Consider the following 9,604-nt stretch of genomic DNA (forward strand, 5'->3'; position numbering starts at 1 on the left):
CACGAGGTTCAGAATAGACCCCCTTGCTTWCCATACTCCTTCTCAGAGGAGTCTAAGTGTAGCTGGGTCCAGTCTTAGTCCCAGACTTGGTCAATGGTTTATGTCTAAAGGATTATGTGCACAATCAATAAGCGATGTAACTTAGCAAAGTCTGCAAAGTTTCAGCATGCTATTCGTCACTTATTGAGGATCTGTCACAGGTAAGAAGTCTCTCGACCTCAGGAAGTAACCTTGAAAGGCGTACCTGCTCAGGAGGAGGATTTACAGTGCAGCTGGCTGCCATGAAGGAGAGCTCAACGGGCTCTAGGCCGCCCCCTCCATATTTATGGGGTAAGATGATTGATTTACAGTCATATTTGCATACTAGATGGATTTTAGTTGGCGCATGCTCAATTAGCCCTTGCCTATGTGCTGTTTACAGAAAGGTCAGGTTGGGGGTGGGATGGGGGGGAAGGAGCACATAGTCACACCTCCTGGGCAAAACTAGTAAGGCAATAAACTTCATGACCCCACTCTGCAACCACTTCTCCTACAACAGCCCCATACCTGGTATTTAAATRACTGACTTGTGATTGTCTGCCCTGGGCTAGCTTGTCACTTTGGTTGTCTCTGCCTGCTTGCATGACAAGTTTCAGACTAGTCCAGGAGATTAGAAGGATGGAACAGGGTCCCTTCAGGGCAGAAGGTTTCCAGAAACAGAGTGGAGTTCATTTCTAAGCAGTAGGATCCTGGATTATTTGTCCCATCTCCGAAAGGGCCATCTGAAATGCTTTCTCTATGGGACAGTATCAGAGGAATGGGCAGCCTTTTAGAAAACAATTCTTTAGCAACTTGAGGGAAGCTCGGGAACTTTTGCACCAGCTCTTCTCAAATTGTTGGAGGAAAAAGATTACTTACTTCTCTGGCAAAGATAGTCCAGTTCACCTCCATGGCTTAGGAGAAAATTATCTCCCAAGCACTGGGCACCCTCTGTACAGTTCTAAATACCTTTCTTAAAGACTCCCAACATTTTTTTGGCTGCTGCAGATTAAGCCAAGTCAAGGGATGGTTGATGACAACCCCAAGATCTCCCTCCTGATTTGCAACTGAAAATCTAAGTTCAGCATCATGTAGGCATGGGTTAGTTTGTTCTTCCCTAAGTGTATATTACCTTACATTTATCCACATTGAGGCTCATCTGCCATTTCTCTGCCCAGCCACTTGCTTTTGTGGGATCTTTCTGAACTTCCTTATCATCAGAATATTTTTGACCACTCAAAGGAAGTCACTATCATCCTCAAATTTAGGGATTTCACAGTTCAATCCTTTCTCCAGGTGATCCATGAAGAAGCTAAATAAAGCTAGTCCCAACTCACTGCTCACTCTTCTCCATCCTGAAAAGTATGCTGTGAGCCCTACCCTTTTCTTCTCTTTTAATCAGTTTTCATTTCACAAAAGAACCTTTTCATCAATCTTACAGCAATTTCATTCCTTTTATTACTTTTCACAACGAACCTTTTCCATGGTTTTTTGGAAGACCAAATCTATTATTTCATGTGCTCTCTTTATCCATGTGCTTACTGACCCCCTCACAGAATCCAGCCTGGCAGGAGGGAGGATTTCCCTTTACAGAAGCCATGTTGACTTTTTCTCAACAGTCTGTGTTATTTGAGTGCTTCTCAGTCATCCTTTAATTATAGACACCACCATCTCGCTGTGGATGAAAATCAGATTCACCTATTGGTGAGTAGGAGCAAGAACTCCAGACAGGCTTATTTGAGCTGTGTGTCATTTGATGTCACAAATCAGGAAACTGGAAATACACGTGGAGATTTAACCCAAGTGACACTAGGGGGTGATATTAAACTGAGAAGTCCATTAATTGCATGGCTTCATTTAGTTGCTTTGAAGTCAGTTCCACAAATGTGACCTCATACATCTAAACCCTTTGAACATTCATTTTTCTGAATCTCCCAGGGTCTAAGCTTCAGCTTTCCTTGCTGTTGTGGCCCAGTGATCCATCTCTGCTATGAGATGCCACTAGATAATCCCTAGATACCTGGCTGGCTGAAAGCCTGGGACAAAAGTGAATGGGGAAGACATGCAAATATGAGGGCAGAATCAAAACAGGCAGGAGAGTGTCCTTACCCTTGTGAGTAGTGGGTAAACAGGCATAAAAGACTGGGGGGTTTCAACCCCAGGAACTCCACTGCCATAATTCTCATGTCTCCACAGAAAAGGGAGACAGAAGAGTCTTGGCTGCCTTCAGGCAACCCCTGGTCCCTGCTCTCCTGGGCTTAACTTCATGCTAGCCTACCATTTTCTCAGCAATTTTAGGAGCTTTCTGCAGCTCTGGTCCCTGGAAAATTTTAAGTTTGTGCAGCCCTTCCAGGGATCTCCCCTCTGAAGGATTTCTGCAGACATGACACAAATAGTAGGATGCCCAGTTGTGTTCCATCTTTGGGGGACCTCAGATGCATTTTAAATATTCCAGAAAAGAGATTTCATCAGCCTCTGTGACTACATGAAAACTGAGGATTCACTTGTTGGGAGGTCCAGAACACTTCCTAGTGAGGGAGCTGGAGAAAACTATGGGTGTTGAGATGTCAGCAGGGATTGTTCCAGAGGTGAAAGGAGATGATCMTCCAGAATAACTCTGCTACCTCCCATTTATCCCACCATAATGAGCAGCTCCACCAGTTCTTGGCAACCTCTCATACATCACAAAACATTCCCACACTCTCTGGAGAGGGCTCTCTCTTCTAATCCTCAGTTTCTGATCACAAGAACAGGAARAAAGGATAGGTCCAGGATAAACACACCCATCCTATCGTGGCCAGAAATGTTCAGGTTGCTGTCTTGCCTGTTTTGCCATACAATGGAAGGTTCTTATGCAGAGCCTTTTCCTTACGAGGAAGTTCAAATATTAAGATTATCATTTCAAGAAGTCTGTAGTTTTAGTTACTTAGGTTGGACAGCTCAGCCCTGAGCATCAAAGCAGCCAGCAGGTCACGGTGCCAGCTACAGGTGAAGACAGCAAACAGCATTGAACACTTCTCAAATTCAGGCTGTGGTTGGTTTTAGCTGAAGCCCAAAACTGCTCTCAGGCACAGCTCTTACCACCAGAATTAATGTCTGTAACATGAAGAAAATGTTTGTAACATATTGTATATGGCATATGACACTGCAGAGAGAAAGCAATGAAAGGACATACTGAACAGGTCTGGAAAACTCCTGACTAGTAGAAATGGACATACCAAGATGTTAAACCAAAGTTTATTATCCAAGCCACATAAAACAGGGGATAGAAAGAGAACTTCTGACCTTGAGTCAAGTCTTGTTCTTTTATAGCTCCATAAATCCGTAGCATCTCCACCAACTACAACAGAATTGCTTCTATTTACAGAACATTTTGGCTCAGATTTCTCTTATATGCCAAAGGGTATAAGCTCATAATTATTCCAAAAAAATCATCATGTAACATGAATAGAAATCAGATCTAGGATTTAAAAACAAACAAAATCAAACAACAAAAACAAAAACAAAAAAACACAATAGAGTAGTAATAAATGAAATTTATAGTTGAATTTTAATAGAATTTTTTTCCTGGATGCTTAAACTTCTACAGGTAGTTTTAAAAATACATTTTGGGGTTTTTGGCTGCAGTCATTCCAAAAAACATAAACACCAGTAGCTAGTGGGGGAAACCAAAAGTAACCAGAGTAACTACTTATCATTGTCCAAGCCTCATTCGCTGAGTCTCCTGGGACAACTGACGTTGCTGCTCCTTACCACAGTGCGTGTTTAGTTCAGTATCAGCTCACTTCTGCTGCAAAACCTTGCAGTGCTAGTAGAGATAACTGGCTTGCACTACAGAAAGCTAATCTTCCCACATGGACACATCTTTTTGGGCATTTTCCAAATAAGTCTTCAGCGAAAGGTCATTTAAGTAATTGCTAACAGCATCAAGTCTTTTGCTCTGATAAATTCTGAGTGCTTTTCTCCACAGCCACTGATTTAGACTGGTCAACATGGCCAGGTATCAGCAATAAAAACAGGATATTAAATAGATACTTCCATCCATTAGGGAAAACACAGATCAAAGCCTCTTCCATATGGGACATATAAATTCTCTAAATGCTAGCCATCTCCTGGGGTCTCTCCWCTCCACTCCACTCCACTCCACTATTTCCTCAGAGGAGGAAATGGCAAGTGTATTTGGGGTGACCTAGCTGGAGCATGAATTAGGTGCCTGTGTAACATTGACGAGTGACTTTCAGCCACAGCTTGGGAAGCTGAAAGCTCCCTTAGCTAATGTATTATTTTCTTTCAGTGATCTCATGTTTAAAGCATCATTTCCGTAGCCTCAGGCTCTCCCATGGGGTCAGTAAACTCCGCATTCAAATAAGATTTTAAATCCTTGGTGAGTGACAAGCTAGAATGGCCATTTGAGTCCTAATCCCTCTCTCTGCTGGAACATCTCACCATTAGTCTGTCAGACAGATGCTATCAAAGGTATCACAGAAATAGCAATCATCAGCCACTCTCAGCGAGCCAGCTGGAAAATGACAAGACTTGGGACAGTCTTCTCTCCAACCCATCAGCCTGCAGGGGTTTCTGCCAAGCCCTCCCCAACTCCCCCTTGTTGCTATAGAGAATGACACAGTGCAGACATATCGCTTTTTTTTTTCTCCTAGGTCTTTGCCTTCCTTTAATCCCACAGTTCTCAGCTTGGGGAGGGGGAATTAATCCTTAAAATGTGCTCCACTTTATTCAATCTTGTTTTATTTCCTCCTTTTTTGATTGCATTTCAGCTCCTAGTCTTTCTGCTGAAACATCCTGCCACATTTCTCTTCAACATTCTTTGCACTTGGTATCAGCCAGGTATAACTAAATTTGGGGAAGCTGTGAAATTACTACTCAACAAGGAAAGACATGCGTGAGATCCCAGAAAAYTGAAAGTAAGATGTATATTTTTCCATAAATTGCTGTTGTCTTACAAAGAATTAATTTCCATCATGYGACCAACTGTGCTGTCTCCCTCCTGCCATTTTCTTCAGTCCAGGAAGATCCTTTGCACTTTGGCATAGGATCTCCAAATCACCATAGCAACAGCCATGAAGTGACACATTGAGGCCATCTTTCTTCTACAGTGCCATCTTTGACAGTGTAAAGGTGAATGTTTTGCCATGGTGAGGAGTCTTTTTTCCCCTCAAGCCTTTAGGGCACTTGGGAATAGAAATGTCCTGCCTTGCCCCTGCAGTGCTGACCCACCGCCTCTTCTCCAAAGGTGCTCTCCCTCTAACTGTCTCCCTAGAGGGGCTCTGCCTCCACTTTGTACTACCAGCTCTTTGCTACTTTTTACCAGGGGTATCTCTGACAACATACCTGGTGTCCCACCAGAGCTGATTCTTGGTCCATTAAGTCAGGGAGGTGAACAGGAGGCATGGTATATCTGTGATTTTCGGGATGTCACATCACTGCCAGTGACTTTTCCCATCCTGATACTCTGCTTCTACTTGTCCTGCCTTTCCATCTGCCTCCTATGCTTTTCACCTACCCACTGTACTACACCTTTCATTATCCTTTGATTTTTCATCCCTCTGAGCTCATAGTAGACTTATTCAACAGCTTCTTGGCAAGCAGAAAAAAATCTGCACATCAGATGTGCTTGGCCTAATGAACATGGCCTCCAAGTGTCCAGATCTCTTTTTCCCTTAGTCACTGTGATTCTTTCCTGTCTCTCCAAAGTCCTTAAACCATTTTACTTTTCCAACACATCTCCAATTCCAAGCAGCCAACACTGCTCTCTGCTCCCCTCAGTGTCTCACTCTTGCACCATTCCCTTTCCCAGGCAGCCACATGCCCTTTGGCCATCCCACTTGATGGTTCATCACTCCTCACCTGTTCCAKTTTCGCTAAAGACTCCTCCTGCCACATTCTCCCCTGCCCTAGTGRTAGGACCTTTAAGCTGCGCAGTCTTTCCCATTGTGTGGTCTCTGCTTCCCTGGCTGTAGTCACCTACCAAAGGCATCTGCTTGCAGACATTTAGTCTGCAAAAAGAGAAAAGTGAGAGAATGAGGTGTTAAACRACAGATAATTAAGGATGTGCTTAAGCAATATTTTGTCGAGGCAAAAAAAAAAAACAGGAATAAGTGATTCTAAGTATGCCCTAGTCATGCCAGCCACTGTAGTGCAATTTCAGGCCACTTGGGAGCCCTCTGGCTATGAATAATGAGTCGGAGCTAATACAACTTGCAAAGAGGCTGGGTTGCTTAAGCAAAGCACTCTGCTAACAAGGCTACACATCATTAATCTGGCTCTGGCTATGAGTGAAACAAGTTCATGGCTACTTGCAACAACCTCAGCAAAGCCAAACACAACAGAATTGCTCACTGCTTTAGCGTCACATGAGGCCTCACATTAGCAGAGCGTGGGATGGAAATGAGCAGCAAGAAATAACGTTGCCTCAGGGCATTTTTACTTTTGTCTTTCTAGCTTCAAGTGATTTTAATGATGTGATTTTATAGTTGCATTGGCTAGGGGGGTTCCACTATGTGAAAAATTCTGTTTATCATGTCTGAAAATATATAGAGAAATTGTCCCATTTCCCCATAGTTAACTTCAGTCTAATCCTTAGCTTTTAAAAAGGTGTCATGAAGAGACTTCTGAGTTCTTTGTAATAGAAGAAAAAGCCTGTAACAGCTAGAGAATAGAGCATCACCTGAGCCACACTGCAGAGCATTAGCACTGCCAGAAACAGCCAAAAAATAGCACAGCCAAAAGGTCCACCTTGCACTGGACCTTACATTGAGCCATACTGGTAATATCAGTACCARTCACTGTCTCCTCAATAACCCATATTGCAGGGAAAAAATTATTACCTCCCTTCTGGTACTCTCMTAGGACTCTGATCCCTTCAATGTCATTTTAACATTCCAGAATTTTGGACACATACAAGCAGGTATAACTTGCCAAGTACAGAAATTGCCATAGAAAATTTTTCTTCTCATCTCTCAAATRTTGAGCTGCCCCTACAATTCACACAATCTTGTAATAGATAATCTGATCCAAGCCCTCCCTCAAAGTGCTGCCCATTTCACTGCTTGCTCAGGGTCGTATCTAGGCAAATTTTGAACGTCTCCACAGACTGAGATGCCACCATCCCTCTGGGCACCAGCTCCTGTGCTTAGCCACTCTTACAGTGTGGTTACTCTTTTTGCTTTTACCTAGTCAGAATTTACTTGCTGCAAATTGTGTTCATTGCCTCTCATTTTTTCACAGTGCACTTTTGAGTCTGGCTCTATCCTCTCTACAGCTTTTTTGTTAGCTAAAGACATAAACAGCCAGTTACAGCTGTTGAAACTCCCGCATGAACCTTTCAGCCTTGAGCCTCCAGAGCCTTATCTGCCATCTTGGCAGGAATTCCTGCATTAGCTCACAACAAGGGTGCAAATCCAGGTGGGGCCCCTGGAATACCCCAACTTACTGAAATATTGCTAGGACAGGAGTGACCCTTTCCCTGGCATCCCTTCCCYGTGTGAACACCAGTACCTGAAAATTATCTTTAGCTTTTTGCTCAAAGCAGTCAGAGGAAGGAACAATAAATATTTCATCTTTTCATTTTACTGAAATGGTTTTTACTGGTGATTAGCAGGCCGTTCATCTGAGGAATCCTGGCAATTTTCTAATCATTAAGTATTCTGGGGGAAAAAAAGAACCTTAAAGAAATCTTCAACAATCTGCAGGCTCAAYATATGGTAAAAACATAAAGATCTATTTAATAGTGCAGTTGGAATAATTTCCAATCTCCTTAACAAATAACATTATCTCAACTTTGCTGAAGTTTATGGCAAACCACCAGCCCAGATGCAAGGTTTCCTCACGACCTCTTAATGTAACTGTGGTAGAAGGAAAAGAAAATGAATCACCACAGGTGCCAACATCTGCTCTATGGTCTCAAAGAGGAACTTTGTTTTGGAGATTTATTAGTCCATTCCATTCCCCACTTTCTGAAGTTAAGTATCCTGTTATTTSCTGGATTTTGATGTATTTCAGTGCCAACAATGAGAAACAGGCACGTAAGTAAAATGTACTGAGGGAGATTTCTAATGGCATAAAGAGGAAATGGGCACCAAACTCCCATTGATCTTCACAGGGAGGTCTGCAAGAAAGTACACTTTGTGGGTCTGCTTTTATTGTTTCTTACCACAAAAGAACTTAAGCCAGATTGTTTTGTGTCCTTGAGACAAATCTACTTCCCTGAAAAATTATATCTTCAGCACAGCTTTGCAGAGGCTAAACTACTGCTCACTGCCTGCAGGAGAAAACATTGAAATATCATTAGTTAAAGGAATCAAGTCCAGTTTGGTTAAAACCTATACTAAGTGGGCAGCTACAGTCCTGAACAACAAGCTTAGCATGCCTGTGAAGGTGACCAAAGTTGGAGTTATAACAAGGTCCTCTGATGGGCTGGTGYTGAATATGCCAGTATGACCATCTCTACCACTTCTTCCATCTCACAGATCAGTTTCTGTTTATTCCTCCAGCCTAAAAGTGCTGCTAATCCAGCACAGCAATCATTCAGTCTCCTTCCTAGGGTCGACTCTGAAGAAGGTAAGGTCAAAAAAAAAAAAAAAATCTAGCAGCAGAATTCCTTAGAGCCAGATGTTGCTGCTGTCTAATCTAAAGCCGCAGCTTGAGGAAGCAGAACTGCCCCTCATGCCAATACAGCCAGACTGTACAGCAGGACATATTTTTAAAGCAAGTTCACAGTCTTTTATAATATACTGCAAGCATAGATGCCATCCTGCTTATGGGCTGGAAGATAGTAGATACTTTTTGTGCTGATTGAATGMACTTTATTTTTTGGAAATATTGACACAGCTACATATGCATGTGATGSGGGAGCACTTATCTTTGCCCTTTCTGATTGTGACCTTTACACTGAAAGTCCATTTATGTTTGGAGTCTGAAGGCAAAAAAAAGGGAGAAAGATTATTAAAATAAAATACCGACTATATATTTTTGACCCCAGAGTAAAAAGAAGAGCAAAAGCCAACTTAACAGAAAGGAAAGCAGAAAATAGMTCAGGGTTCAAGTCATCAAGTTGATTAAAAATTGTTGCCATAAATATTATACTAAAAGTTCATAAAAAGAAGCTCCCACTCAATGCTTAAATGCCAAAGCAAATGATAACTAGRCATGAAGTCTGTGTAATATGAAACCAACTAAATGTATCAAATGCTATCAATTATTCATGCTGVTGAGCAGAAATCAGTCCAGAATTCTAATCTGGCCCAGGAATCAGTAATTTAGGTTGAAGCTRYATTTTAATAATTTCCTTAATATAAAAAACTCCRTYTTCTTGAGAACAGAGATTATCACCTGTGAGCTGGATACTTGCTCATGTTCTTCAGAGCTCTTCTTTCCACACTATTCAATCTCCCTGTCTTTCTCCAGTCCCTGAACTTCTCCTCAGGGAGACCTGCTGTGTCACCTTAGTCCATACAACCTTCTTCATTCAGGCAGCAAGGATTCCTAGCATGTGGGTTGTGAACCACAGAATCACAGAATCATAGAATCAGTAAGGTTGGAAGGGACCTCTGGAGATCATCTAGTCCAA

The sequence above is a fragment of the Rhea americana genome, unplaced genomic scaffold (assembly GCF_003343005.1).
Source record: "Rhea americana isolate MKP2758 unplaced genomic scaffold, rheAme1 scaffold_251, whole genome shotgun sequence".
In the NCBI taxonomy this organism is placed as follows: Eukaryota; Metazoa; Chordata; class Aves; order Rheiformes; family Rheidae; genus Rhea; species Rhea americana.